The sequence below is a fragment of the Adiantum capillus-veneris genome, chromosome 16 (assembly GCF_014529385.1).
Source record: "Adiantum capillus-veneris isolate H3 chromosome 16, ASM1452938v2, whole genome shotgun sequence".
NCBI lineage: Eukaryota > Viridiplantae > Streptophyta > Polypodiopsida > Polypodiales > Pteridaceae > Adiantum > Adiantum capillus-veneris.
Window position 1 is genome coordinate 53,301,204 of NC_140946.1, and position 11,370 is coordinate 53,312,573.

Below are 11,370 nucleotides of genomic sequence, written 5' to 3' on the forward strand. Positions count from 1 at the left end.
TCGCCATGCAGGGTAAGATTTGTGATGTCCTCCCCTCTTGTATTCTCTAGGAGAATAGCCATAGCTTTCATCGGTAGACGAGGAAGGTGAAGAAGAAGGAGAAGAGGGTGACCTCTTTCTTGCCCTTTTCTTCCTTTGTTTCCTCTCTTCCCTTTTGGAGTGACGAGGACAAGGACTATGGGTTAACCATTGTGAGCGGGATGGAAACACACAGAACGCCTCTATAACGACCCGACGCACTCCTGGGAAGATACAAACACACACACACACACACACACACACACACACACACACACACACACACACACACACACACACACACACACACACACACACACACACACACACACACTATGGGGCACCACTCGGCTTACACAACCCACCTGGCCAAGACAGGGAACACACCTATGGAGTGAGAGGAGAGAGACTACCCATTTACCCACTCCACACAGAGAGACACTCACACACACACACACACGCCGAAAAAACTCAGCTTAAAAGAGGAGAACTTATGATGCTTAGATACAAATGAGCTTGGGCCAACACCAATGGGGCAAATAGCTCACACAGTATGGGTAAAATAAGCCAGATACAATCACAAATTGGAGGAGAAGCTTCGCTCATAGGAGAAAATTACACAGCCAAAACAATAGAAAAAGAGTGAGTAATTTGGCAAAATGGACAACGCCATCGCGTCCGGAACGACCCAAAACCCCAGTCTACAATGTCAAAGTGCTCAAATCCGAGGTGCACTTTACAACCAAAACAGGCTCCAAAAACCCCAAAAACATAGTTGCGGCTGTTCCTCTTCTCTTCTCCACATTTTTTCTGGTCTTCTCTCAGTTTTTTCAGTTCCCACACTTAGCTTTTTCACTTGGGCACCCTTGGCCTTTTAGATGACCTCAAACGGACCCCGAACAGGCCAAAAACTGACCTCGCAGTGCATAGTTGTCACCTTGCTGCATCCATCCGCACACCTGGCACTCAAAATTTTCCAATAATGCATCCCGCCACCACGTGAAGTGGCCCCAAAAAGTGATCCTCATGATGAACTCTCTGCATAATTATCACAAGAAAACATCCACGTTGTGTCCATACTCATCCATGTGCAAATATTGACCCCGTTCCATCTCCTGACGCCACTAGATGCCATCTGACGCAATTGCTTACCTCATGTCATCGGCCCGCGGATAGCTTCCTCAAAAATTTTTACGCGCTACCAACTCCTCCTTATTGTAGAAAAAACACACTGGTACTGGTGATAGTGAAAATCGATGCACTATGTACATGCTGTCCTACCTGTACACATGTGGGCCCAACGTAACCACCTGGCTCTGGAAAATGGGCAATTCTTTATTCGATGCACCATGCATGTGTATATACATATGCACAATACCTTGCTCAAAAAAACTCCTGACATAATTTGCCCATCCCCTAGCCTGCTAGAGCATTCATGCTCAGTATAGCAGCAACACTAGTAGATGCTCATTCCACCTGGATCCCACACAAAAACACTTGGCATTCCTTGCATCAAAAGCTTAATCCAGCCTCCACCTGGTTCCCAGGGAAAATGTGTAGAGATTCCATATATCAACCTTGCATCAAGAAAACCATCAATTACTTTAGCATAGACCGGCATGAGCAAACATATCTCCTTCTCCATAGCTGAGAAGTCTCCACTGATCATTTGTGTCATCAATTCTTGTTTCTTCAACAATTCAACCTTGGTTTGCATTAGGCCTTCAATCACTTCATAAGGCCCTTCACTTTCATCTTCAACCTCATTTGCAAATGCGACTAAACTAGACTCCTGGATTTCATTGTCCATAAAAAGAAATGAAACATCAGAATCCTCATCACTGCTGGTAGTACTATCACTGTCCTCATCAGTCACTGTGGAATAGTCTTCATCACTAGACTCATCTTCATCTTCATAAAGCTCCTCCAATCATTTCCTTGTGTCCATATTATATAGCTTCTTGGCACCTATCTTTCCATAGAGGCTAATCGTACCACGTCTCCAATCTTGAATAGATCCCACTGCACGTAACCATGGTCTGCCCAGTATAATAGGATATGCTCCCAACCCCGCTGGCATCACATGAAAATCAACCACCGCCATTGCATCATATGCGTCCACTTCTAAGATCTTTACAACACCCATACATTTTACTTTTTGATGGTTTGCAAATATGATCCGGAAACCTGACACCCTAGTCACTGTAAGACCCATCTTCTCAACGCATGAGTGTGTTATGACACATATTTGGGCTCCGCCATCAACATAAACTTTTCCCAGATTTTTTCTTTTGTGCCACACATCTACTATTGGACAAATTTCTGGTAGGTCATCCATTGCCAACACCTTTACTGAACCTCTCTCTGGTTCCTTCTCCATTGGGTTAACCATCCTCTTCCACTGTCGCTTTAGCTTAGGCACCATCTCTATAAGCTTCCCAAAAGTAATGTCTGCCTTCCTGCTTGTCAGATCCTCCTTCAAGTCATAGCTTAGTTGCCCATCCCCTAGTGGAAAATCTAAAACATGAAACTTGCATCGAGCCCTTCTTTTTCTCTTGGCCTTGACATCCTCACCTTCATGACTCTTTCCCTTCTTCTTACTAGGACCTGGTGCATTTCTTCCTTCCTTCTCCTCTATGGTTCTCTTCCCAATAGGAATCACTAATGTATCCTCTAGCTTTGATGCCTTCTCCAAGGTGACCACACTTAGCACTTTTGTCTTTCCCTTTTCCTCCTGGGTCAATCCACTGGTTCCTTCATCTCCCTTAATTTTGATTCCATAATCATTTGACCTAGTTAGTACGTGTCTTGGAAATGGATACATGTCTCCCCCCATCCTTGGTGGCTTATCACATTGTGGGCTGATGTGGCCCAACTCTCCACAATTATAACAGGTGGGCGTCTGCCTCTAGAACCTACCATTGCTTTGTTCAACACCATTCCTGGGCCTTTCTTCACCTCCTGACTGATTTGCAAACCTCCCTCGACCTCGATTATTTTCCACTTGACCTAGCATGTTTAGGGTGAGATTCTTCATTAAATCTACCACTTGCCTCATGTCTTGCCTTAGCCCATCATCTTGCACTGCTGTAGTGACCACTGCTGGCATAGCCTGAGGGGTAACAGAAACCACTTGTTCATGATGAACCCCTGGCATGAGACCTTGTAAAGAGTCCATAGGCTGAAATTCAGACCTCATGGGCAAAGACTCAACCCCTAACTGGCTCATTTTCCTCAGCTTCCACTCTTTGTTCCTTGCTACCTCTAGTGCATCTTCATATGTCCTAGGCTTCTTTAGCTCCACTCTCCAACGTATATTCTCCCAAAGACCAGCCAATAACCTGTCCTTCTTCATCATGTCAGGTGGGGGTACCTGTGGTGCTAAGGCCTTGCACATCCTCTCCCATGCCAATGAGAACTTACGTATGTACGCATCTACTGGCTCACCTTCCTTTTGCGCCAAAGCCTATACTTCTTGCCACACTTTGTCAGGATCTTCTATCTTCACAAACTCCACTTCCAATCCATGCCTTAGATTGTCCCAACTCAATCTTATAGGTGGATCAGCCACACGCAACTCCTCTTCAAATGCTTTGGACCAAACTCGTGCATCACTCTTCAAACAAATTTGGAGAAGATGTAATATCTGCGCAGGGTCATGAATCTGGTTGCTAATGCAGGCAACCTCCATCTTTTCCAAAAAGTCTTCCACATATTCATCACTTATTCCATGAAACTCAGGATAAGATAAAGCCATGGCTACCCAAGTTACGATGCTTTGAGAACCCCTTCGAACACACGTGCAAGAACCCAAAACTATTTACTGACCCCAATCCCCAGGAACTTCAATGGAGCTCAACTTTAGATAAGGACAAACACATGCACATCAAATGAGTTTTCATAGTTAATCATCGGAATTACAACAGGCAAAGGACATTCCAGGATCTCTCTTAATCTTCTTGGCCCGAACATAAAGACTATGCGCTGCTGAAAAAAAATCTTCCTGGACACATGAACATTTATATGGATTCTTTGAGTTAAATGGAAAGGAGTGAATTGAGGGCCATTTTGATCATCCATTAAAGTCAACCATGCAGCTCCCAAGAAAGCACACCTGTCTTATCCTCTGATTTTGCCAAAATTTTAGCAGCATAACATCATAAATGCCTTAAAAGACAAAAAAACCAGCCATCATAACTTGGAAAATTTTTGACAGAGTTTCCCGAGAAGTAGAGCAATAAGAACCCAAAATATAGACTGTATATGTACGCATAAACTGCCAACAATAGAACCCGAGAATCAAGTAGGAATCACTAGTACATAGCCTATGGCGAGGTCACAAAAAGGGTGCTCCAGCTACCTGTATCACCGAAAGGATCTCCACACTTGAGAATCCCCCAGCTCAATAAAACCTCACGCTATCGACCCTCACACGAAGGTTTATGCAAATCGTGTATAGTCAAGTCTCAGAAATGACTATCTTCCACACCAAGTCTCAGAAATGGATGGGACTGCCAAATAAAACCAAGTATGGCTCCACAAATGTGTACAATGGCAGTTTCCACAAGTAACGTACAATCCAGCAAACAATGCGCTCAAATAGGCACCACATGATGCATACCCACAACAATTGCAAGTGACATCACTGCTAGTATATCACTGTACTCCAGCGACCTGTACCTGTGTGAATCACCTGTACCTGTACCTGTCCCTATAACCTATAACCTGTAACCTGTAACCTGTAATCCCGAATCTCGAAGCTTGAAGCTCGAAGCAGAAGGTACTCGAAGAAGATCCTCCGTGGGGGCGCCAAAAGAATGTGAGCGGGATGGAAACACGCAGAACGCCTCCATAACGACCCGACACACACTCTTGGGAAGATACACACACACACACACACACACACACACACACACACACACACACACACACACACACACACACACACACACACACACACACACACACACACACACACACACACACACACACACACACACACACACACTATGGGGCACCACTCGGCTTACACAACCCACCTGGCCGAGACAGGGAACACACCTATGGAGTGAGAGGAGAGAGACTACCCATTTACCCACTCCACACAGAGAGACACTCATACACACACACCCAAAAAACTTAGCTCAAAAGAGGAGAACTTCTGATGTTTAGATACAAATGAGCTTGGGCCAACACCAATGGGGCAAATGGTCCTCTTAGGTTGGCTAAAATAAAGGCTTCAATAAATATTTTTGTTTTCCCTCTCATTAGATACGACCTTAGTTTGGACGTATATTTTTTTTCTATTTTAAGCATTAGGTCATGCATAGATTATGGATGATGGTCCAGGAATAGAGGTTTTTCTCTTCCTTATCACTCCACACATTCGAATAAACGTTGCAATTAGTAGAAAGATCCATTTTTAACAACATATGGTGTTTATGTTTGGTGCTCAAAAAGTAGGAGAAATTCTCACCTCACCAAACCATGTCATCATGCCTCTTGTTGACTATCACATATCATTTGACGTGCATATTTTTATTTAGCTTTAGAATAGATTACGATTTAGCAAACAATGTTTTGTAAATCTTTTCAAAAAAGAAAAATAAAGAGACATATTGTCACTTTGAAATTGACTCAATGGAATCCCAATGCCAAATGTCTGGATATCCTCTCTTTTTTAGAGAGCTTGGCGATTTCTAGTAAATTTCAAAATAGCTTGCCGCATAAAAAGGATGATAGGAGATGAGGAATGCTTTACAAACATTTGAGGTAGTTTTGAGGAAGGATGCTAGTACTTGGTTATTCTCTCTTTCTGAGGAAGTTAGAGGAAGCTATAGGAATGTTTTGGATCACTTCAAGCCTCAAAACTTTCAAAAACTATGGCAAGACATTGTTGCCCATAAGCAAAAGGACCTAGATGATTACTACACCTTTAAGCAAGAGTTTCTACAACTTTGGGCTATATGGATAATGAATATTGATAACCCCAAGGATGGTGCAGAATTTTCAAAGAAGGAGAGATTCATAATGGGTTTATTTCCCACACTCAAGGTAAAAGTTGAGGTGGGTGCACTAGCTACCTTTGATGCCACTGAAACTAGGGTTGTCTTGAAGTACAAGATATTGAAGTGCATTCAGGGAGAGCTTCCAGTAGAAGGTCCTAGACCTAAGGAGACAACACAAGCCTCAACGTCTAGACAAATGGACGTGGTAACATTCGAGGTAATTGAAAAGTTGAACAAATCTTTGAGCAACCTGTCAATTCATCTTTCACAAGTTGTAGGTCCCAATGGGACCAACAAAGATAGCTAAAGAACAAGAGCCATGACCCAGGTGAGTATTATAGTGTTGGAATTGCAAGGAATCTGGGCACGGGATGTATAATTTTCTTGGCCCCATAGGGAGCTAGGGAGACCTAACTTGAATTATCCTGTGATGAATGTAGGTGAAGGAACTATTCAACAACCAATGCTTTTGCAAAGACCAGATGGACCAAGATCACCTCCACAAGGAGTGCAAGGAGTTCCATCTTTGTCGGATCCAAATGTGTATGTGGTAGAGGTGACAACTTCAAATGAGGTGGACATCAAAACAAATGGCATTAAGTGTGGCTATGGAAAAGGTAAGGAGAAAGAATGAGTCACATCACAAAGTGACCATGGACGAGTCAAAAAGGTGAAGGAGACCAAGGAAGCCAAGAGGACTCAGCATTGTATCAACCTCCAAGACTTTCCTCTTGGACATGGTATGGCTCCATACATCCTATTGGAAGACATGAGAGGTAAGGGTCCTGATATCTCATGGCCTAAATTTCTTGAGTTGTGTCCACAAGTTAGGTCGGAGTTAACGAAGGTGGTTAGCACCCCGGGGCGGTCACTTATCAAAAGCTTCCTATATCACGTGCGTTCAAGAGGTTATTAATAATACCTCAATATACATACTATATTTACACTACGTGCCTATTCAAAAACCCCCCCACCCCCCTCTGTATGTATACATTTTGATACATTTTGATTTTTTAATAATCCTCTCCGGTTAACTCACGTGATAGCATACACATTCTAAAAAGTGACCGCCCCAGGGTTAGCACTAGGAGAAAGTTAAAAGAGAATGTGCCGATTGTGAAGATTGCACAAGCTAAAATGAATGAGGATATTACACATGTGCTAGATTGTCATATGAAAGGAAAATTGGTTAGGAAAGGTCTAGCAGATGGGGGTGCACAAATTTGCATCATGACGGAAGGCCTCATGCAAAGATTAGGCATGCATATCCATGAAACACCTAAAATCAAAGTCAAGATGTGTCATAATAACTAATATCCAATTCTCCTAAATGATTTTCTCATGTTAAACTGATCATTTAATACGGGGAAGTACCAGACGAGAAAAATCTAGAATATTGGTGAGGCTAGCAGACTGGCCACAGTAGAGATCCAAAGGAGGGAAAATAGGGATCCAAAGAGGGGCCATTTGCAAAAGAGGCTTGTGCATGAATGGTGATTCAAAAACCTTAGGGTTTAGCCCATTAAGACTTCTTCAATGCTAAGGTTCCAAAATTCAAAGGTAAAGTCCAAATGGTCAAGCTTAACAGAATTGGATGCTTTTGTGAAGACCATAAAGTCTCCACATATCCCTAGATGGAAGGGCGTGAGCCCTAAAGGTAGGGGAATAGAGAGAAGAGGTGAGAGAACACACACACACACACACACACACACACACACACACACACACACTCACTCAAGGCTTCCCTTTACACAAAGGGCATAGTGGACACATGTCAGGTTCCTAGCCCCCTCTATGGCCATCCAATAGGATTTGAATGCACTTTGGGGGCAACTTGGACCAATGAGAATTAGGCTAGAGTAAATTTAGTTTAATTCATTGAAAAAAACTTGATAAAATAACCAATAGAAATTGAGCTCTCTGGTGGACAATCTACCAAGGGGTCCAATGAGCATTCAGCAGCCCAATGGCTTGCCTGATTCTTATTGGCCAGAAGACTAAGAGGTCCAATGAGAGTTTAATTGAATTACTTAAATACCTAAAGCTCTCACAAAAGGGGAAAGGGAGACACATGTCACAAGGCTAGCAATTATGCTTCTAATTTGTGATTGGCTAAGCTTTATAGGGACCAATGGGATGCCAACATGTTAGCAAGAGGGGTCGACCAAGATAAGAGAGAAGGCTGCTTTTTACTCTATCTCATTACACACACACTCATACAAATTCATGTGTGAAGTAAAGAAAACTATCTCCTTCTCAAGCTTTAATGGAAATCTCATCATCTACTCCAAGCTTGTGAGAAGGGAGGCCTACACCAACAACTCTTGGCTTTGTGATGCAAATCCAACCAAGAGCCAAGCTCCAATGCATGCTCATCTCCTCTACCATGCCAATTACTAAGCTATGCTAAGCTATTAAGAGTGATTATGTGAGGAGAAATACTTCTTTCTTGTAAGAATACTTCTTCTTCCTCTAGATCTACTCTTATACCCTGCTAGCTCTCACCATATTCAAAGGTGTGTGAGGTCTTGGATCTGGGACCCTGAGGGAATTGATGTTGTGTTTTCAAGTGTAATCTTGGTGCTTGAAGCTTCCATCTTCATTGCACCAGCAAGTTATTGAAGGAACACAAAGTATTCTTTTGTAAAATGTCTCCCTTGATGGGGGAAACCTATAATACAAAGCCTTTTGGAGGGGGGACCGGATCCATGTAAATTCGGTCCTCAACTGTTGTCAATAGCTTAATTTCTCTCTCTTTTTGAAGTATTGTTCATGCCTATCTAACTAGGTGTTATGCTTTTGTTGCTCTCTCCATCCAAACTATGATCATTAGGAATCTATTCTTAATGAAATGCTCACTATGTCTATGTTATTTTCCACTACACACAAGTTACTAGACCATTAAATGTTACATTGGTATCAGAGCACAAGGTTTCTCTTTTCTTGCTTAAGAAGAGAGTTCCTCAAGGTGACTATAAATGGTTGGTATTATTAATTGGAATTGAGTAAGTAGAATACGGATTTCTCAGCCTTGCAATGTGCCTGCTTTGTGCAAATAAAGGGGCATCACCATCGAGAGCTATGGTCTTAAAAGTGGAGTCCTATGGGGCTTGCCTACGGCTTAACCACTATTGAGCTATTAGAAGCTTGACAGGAGCCGGTGCTGTTTTGGTGGTGAAAGAACCTCTCTTCTTTTCCTTGCAATTAATGATATTTGAGCCATGGGTAAAGGAGGTTGAGTGCTTTTCTAAAGGATTAAGAGGAGTAGAAACTAGGGCTTGAAGTGCCAAAGTACACTTAAAAATTTTACACCTAAAATTTGTTAAAATGGCTGACAATAGTAAAGAGAGTTAAATTAATGTTGATAGTTTTGATTTTGCTAATGAAGAGGCTACTAATGATGTCCCTATGCTTGTTAACTACCTTGTTACCAGGCTTCCACAAGACATGGGAAATCCATCCCTCCAAGGTGAAGTGCAACGGTAGCTACGTACTCATGGGATTCTCCAAACTCCCCACCAAGAAGAGAAAGTACCTAGGAAGCCTCCTTGTGATTTCCTGTCGTTTCAATGGTAGAGCCCCATCGAAAGAACAAGAAAGAACTAAGTCTCCTGCCACCTCGACAGAGATGGCTCCATGAAGACAGTGGGAAAAATGCTCTCCAACACCCTCTAAATGGAAAAGACCATCGCACACTTCTCTACACCATAATTGAAGGAGGGACGAGAGAAAGCAAGAGAAGGAAAAGGCGAGAAAGAGGTCACCGTCTTCTCCATCTTCTTCATCCTCTTCCTCTTCTGAACAAAGTGATGGTGCAGACAAGGAGTAACAAGGGAAGAAAAAGGCGAGAAAGAGGTCACCCTCTTCTCCATCCTCGTCATACTCTTCCTCTTCTGAAGAAAGTGATTGTGTAGCTCTTAAACCACCTAAAAGAAGAGACCTTAGGAAATCTTGGAAGAGGTCCTCCAAGCTCAAAAAGTTCAAAGAGGAGGGAAAGAACATCTCTTTCCTTACCTACGATGGCACCTTTGGTGCTACGGACAAAGTCTTGGCCTTCATCCAACAATTCAATGCGGCGTTTGGAGATGAGGGCTTCACGGAGTCCTCTAAGATACGGCACGTAGCTATGCATTTTCAAAATTCCACCAAGAAATGGTGGTCTAGCCTACGAGAAAACGGTGAAGCTCCACGAACATGGAAAGCTTTAAGAGCTTCCATCATGAAGCATTTTTTGGCTACTGATGACAAAGACAAAGTACTCACCGAATGCTGATGAAGCTTGAAGCTCTCTCCCTACAAATCTATTCACAAATATGTCGAGAAGTTTTGGAACTTACATCTCAAAGCCACTGTCTTCAAAAAGATGGATTTTGGAGAGCAAAAACAACAATTTTCTGTGGGTTTAACTGAGGATATGGCAGAGTATGTTAACTCCCAAAGGCCACGCACCATATCTGCGATCATACACCATACCATGGTGGCTTCACAAATCAATTTCCAAAAAGGGGCCAAGAAAATTCTTAAACCCACGGAAAACAAGGACCGTGATGAGCCTAAGGGGAAGGACAATGTCCAAAAGTCTCCCAAAGGCAACACCAACAACAAGAAAGATCCTTTTCTTTCTCTACATCTTGCACATATTTTGTAACAATGTAGCATCCCTTTTTGCAACATGCACGTGGTCAAGAACATGGTGCAATAAATACCCATTTGGCTACTTTTTGTGTGCTTTTTGCAAAATTTGCATTACTAAAGTCCAACCTTCCAACATGAACGTCCCTCTTCACAAATGCTTGTTCTTGTATAATCTGAATCAAAAGCATTGATGCACATGAGGTTACTCAATACCCATAATATCAACCTTTCAACAAATGTTCAAGATTATTAAATTTCCCTTCTTCCATATATCATCGATTGCATGAGCCTACAATAGGATGCACCCCTTTCTATTAGGCATATTTACATCATGCATTGCTATCACTTATTTCTTGAAATAGCTATGTCTCTTGCATGGTCACATGTGCGTCAGTCAGTTGTCTTATATGCAACTATGGACAAGGTTTTTTCTAACTATTCAATGACTGTCTTGGTTGCTCTACTGCTATAGCAACTCTAATTCTTGCATGCTTAGTTCATCACATATTCAAAATCAATGCAAGAGATAGGATGTATGGATGCCAAACATGGATCATAGGCCCCCCTAGCCACCAAGACATGAACCAGGTTGGGTTTGGTGGGTGGCCAAGAGGAGGGTCCTATGGTTTCCATTGATGGGTGGTTGAAAAGAGGTTGAGTGGATGTAACCCAAAGAGGAAGCTCATGAGGGTGGGTGCCATGTACTACA